Source organism: Amblyomma mixtum, chromosome 3 (assembly GCF_055824585.1).
Source record: "Amblyomma mixtum isolate Tamu chromosome 3, ASM5582458v1, whole genome shotgun sequence".
Classification (NCBI taxonomy): domain Eukaryota; kingdom Metazoa; phylum Arthropoda; class Arachnida; order Ixodida; family Ixodidae; genus Amblyomma; species Amblyomma mixtum.
Genome location: NC_143014.1, coordinates 213,422,801 through 213,427,420, shown reverse-complemented (window position 1 = coordinate 213,427,420; position 4,620 = coordinate 213,422,801).

Sequence of the window (4,620 nt, the reverse complement as noted above, 5' to 3'; positions counted from 1 at the left end):
ATCTCAACTCCTCCCATCAGAGCGCTCTTCATCACACACACACGCACGCACGCACACACACACACACACACACGCACGCGCGCACACACAAGGGACGCCTCTCAGACACACCCCCGAACATAATTCGGGAGTGTGGCACTGGCAGCGTTTACACGCAGGAACAGTGGTCCGCAAGCCAGCTATACGACAAGTGGCCGACGGACCGCCGTCGGCACCCTGCAGGCGTGGGAGCCTGTCCACAATGGGCCGCGTCAGACGACAGGACCCCAGATAATGGACGACGTCGCCGATAGGGTCCACACAAGGGCACTCCGCCGAAGGCGCCTGGCCAAAACGGTGCAGATATGCTGAGAAACGCCCGTGGCCGTTAAGAGTGTAACGAGCATGGTGGCGGAAATGTGGTAGGTATTTGCAGGGCATCCGGCAGCCAGGAGTAAATTCCGGTGCCAGCATTACTTTCGCGCCACCAGACCGCCCACCTGGCGCGGACCACGCCGCGAAAGGCCGTCCGAACCGTGGCCCTCGAACGCACCACAGTCCGCACGCGCTGCAAACGGCTGGCGCGGGACGCCACCATGTCGCGAGCTCATTCCCAAGAACATCGACTTGGCCCGGCTCGTGAAAAAGGCGCAAAGGCCACCGGGAGGCCACTGCAAATAAACCAGTCAATGTCATGGATTCAAGAATCGGCAATGGCGTATGTTGAAAGTGCTGATAAGAGGCAGTCCGCATAAATGAACACGGGCGCCGTCCCCCGCAACGTTTGCGCACAGCTCACCGCCTCTCAGAAAGCAATTAGCTCAACCGAGTAGGCGCTAGAGGCGCCCTCCACACGAAGCGGCCGACCACCCGAATACCACCGCGAGTGCCAAAAGCGACGAAGGCAGCGCCAGCAGCCACAGATGAAAAGGTGCCGTCGGTGTAGACGTGGTGCACCAGCGACAACGCCATCGCCACCGGCGCATCTACACCCAACCGCTCATGCGCAAAAGATACTACCCTCGACCGATGTCGGAGCGAATCCTCGAACGGCTCCTCAACCTCGACTGCTCGGAATGTCCTCGCCCCAAAAGTAACATCTCGGCGGCGGACAAAGAGGTCAAATTCCGCGTTAAGCCTATCGATATCGATTGCAAGCGGCGGAGCGCGCAGAATAATCTGCAGCGCCTGTGCTCGTCGTGAAATAGGCCCCCGCCAACGCCAAAAGCTGGGACCTTTGCGCCGACAGAAGGCGGGCGCAAAGCCCCGACACACGGGCGACGCGTATGTGAGAGTGGGGAGTACGACCTGGCAGTAAAGCGCCCGCAGACCGGCAGGCGCCGGTGTGCCGCAAAGCCGCAAGAAAGTCCCGAGGTGGTCGGAGAGCGCCTCGGCACGCTCCGTGAACCACTCAGTATGGGGAATGAACAAGAGGATGCGGTCGAAGATGACGCCGAGCACCTTGACAGCAGGCTTGAAAATCAAGCGGGCGCCATCAAGGCGAACGACGGGCATAGTGCGACCCACCCCCCTCCTAAGAGGAGAAAAGAGCACGCACACCATCTTCTCCCGACAGATGGTAATCCTCGCTTCCCTCGCCCACGACGCGACTCGGCCGAGCGCATCATCCGCCAAACCCCCGAGCGGAGCTTCTGTTGGTTCCAGGCACAAGGACGACGACATCGTCCTCATAAGCCGGGATCGACACACACACCGGCATTGCCACCGCCAACGGACCACGCACCACTGCATTCCAGGGCAGGGGAGACAGATCAGGGGAGACCCTGCGGACTGCCCATGGTCGGACGCGCATTCGCGTCGCCCGCAAATGAGCGGTACGCCACCTCGCGGTCTGATAGAAATGACCGTAGCAGGGCGCAGAGATTCCGCGGGCACCCCCAGTCACCGAGAGAACTCAAGACGAGAGGGTGCCACACGCTGTCAAAGGCACCCTAAAAGTCAATGGAGACGAGCAGCACGTGCAGGCCAGCATCCCTCATCTCTCTTAATTTTGTGACGAGCGCTTGAAAGGAATGGAGACAGCCCCGCGCCCTATAGTGAATCCGAATTGCGCCTCGTGGTGCAGCCCACGACGAGCCAAGAAATGGTACAGCTAGGGGGCCCCAGCCGCTCCAACACCTTTCCCAGGGCAAAATTCATTATTATGGGCCTGTATGACGTAGTGGCCTCGGGCGGACGGCCAGGCTTAGGTAAAAAAGATGATTCGGCCGCAAAGCCAGACCCGCGGTAAATGGCCCAGCCGTAACGCGGCATTATAGACAAATGTAAGGAAACTGGCTGAGAGGCCCAGAGCGCGCGCACCACCCGCGGGGTGACGCCTTCGAGGCCCGAGGCCGTCCCAGTCTGACTCGGGAGACCGCGAGCTCAACCTCGCCAAACAAATAGGGAACGTCGTCGGGACGTCCTAAATCAGGACGAGCCGCCGCCACGCGCAACGCAGCATGCGCCGGTGTCTCAAAGTCATGGGAATCGCAGGAGACCTGTGAAGCCAGTAGGACCTCGGCCGTCTCCAAAACAGAGGCCGTCCTTGTCCCATCCGGCCGCAACACCGGAGGAAGCAGGGCGGGCCTCCGCAACCGGCCGAAGGCCCGTCGAAAAGGCCTTCCAAATAAGTTACTTAACGTGGCCTCCCGCGCAGCCGCAACACGTTTACGAGGCACAGAATATGTTGCGCAATAAGATGCCGCGTGATCGCTTGAATCTGCTACGCAAGACACGGACTTGCTTGCGCTCGAGGGACAGGTCATCTGTCCGCCAAGACGCTGCCGCTGCCGCGCGACCCGGAGGTGCGACGCTACGCGCAGATGAGTAGCGGCGGCGTTCGCGCGCAAAGATGGTATTGAACCGGTCGACCACCGCTACGAACGCATCCGCGGAACGCAGGTCGGCTCGGACCCCCGCCCGGAAAAACGGTCGACGAGCCGGAAACGGTGCCGCGGAAATTCAGGCCGCGCTCCCAAGGCGCGTCCCCCACTCCGAACGCAACCTCGATGTGGCGATGCTGGGACAGGGACACCGTGCCGGAGAGCTCGGGGCCTCAAACCTTGCGCTTCGCAATAAAGTCTGGCCACAACCGCAGGTGTCCCTGACGCGAGTAAGAGGGCGTGTCGGACCTCAATGAGGACCGGGGCCTTGGAGGAGTGGGGCGTCGCGTAAACGCCAATGACCAGGAACTACTCGGCCGCGGACGCGCAGGAAACAGCAACGACATGCGCAGTGACCATTATAGGAAAAATGTCATAACGCGGACGACGCCCGAGAACGGCGCATCGCGGGCGGTCAAGCGCCGCAAAGCATGCCCAGTCCCGTGGGACGCCCGGAATCGCGCGGTCCCGAACGTAGGGGTCAGAAATAATGGCGAAGTCAAAAGTTCCCTCCTCGACGCGACCCACCAAAACCCCCGTAGCGCGCCTGCAGTGATCCAGATTGGCCTGTATAAATTTCAATGAAACATTCACAGTCATGGCTGTCACCAAATAACGAGTGAAGAGAACTGAAAGTAAATGAAGCCGATGAAGACACTGCATTCGCACGAAGGGGGCACGAGAAGGGCGCCAGACAGCTGGAGGAGGGGTGAACGATCGGCAAGCAGGTCCACAATGTATGCGCACCAATGCGACGTAAATGCCCGACCGCTTTGCACACACTTGCACACACCGCGCAAGTGTCCACGGCACAAAGGGCCGCACGCCAGGATCAAAAAGCGCGATTCTGCGCTCAAACAGCACAGGACCTAAAAGGGCTTTAGCAGGACCGGTTGACCAGCACGAGCAGACGACCGGCACCCGGCGCAGCGCAACGGCGAAACGCGCAGAAGCCCCCCGAGCGAGGGGGTGGGGAAACCGCATCCCAAAAATACAAAGAAAAGTGGCGGCGGAGGCGAAAAGAAAAAAACAAGCAAAATAAACGCGACGAAGAAGAAGGTGGAATTAGCGCAGATGCTCCGAAGAAGGAGGTGAGGTGAAGAAACTTTATATCCGCCAGAAGAAGACCCGTGCCCCTCCGGGTCCGCACACAGGCGCGTAGCGTATCGTTGTATGCTAAGGTCGGCACTTAATTCTCAGTATGTTCTCCCATTCCGAAGACCTCATCACCAACGGAGAGAGAAGACGAAGATGGAAATAAAAATGCCTCCATGTTTACTGAGGAGAAGAAGAAGAAGAGGAAGAAGAAGAAGAAATGCCTCTTCCGGCGAAAAAATGCGCTATGCACCCTGGCCAATCCCCCGCCGTGGGTATGTGCCATTCAGCCCGAGGACATCATCATCATCATCAAAATGCGCATAGGAAAGAATAAGAAGCAGGAGCGCAGTGCTGCAAAGGCGCCGGCGCCCTGAAGCGCGACGCGAAAGGAAAGAAAGAAGCGCGGTCCCCCACCCGCCCGGCGCCAGAGGTCTCGGTTTAAGGCGTGCCATAGTCGGTACGGGACTGCAAGCGCTACTCTTTCGATTAATATCGGACAAGACTGCGCGCCCGCAGGGTGCGGCGGACCGTTACGGCTGGCCCTGCCACCGAGGCGTCGCCAGCGTGAACCGCGCAAGCCTGCGCGGCGTGACCGCCCGCGCACTTACAACAGACCGCACGGTCCTGCTGCGCAGACTGTCTGCAGCCGCTTCGCGAA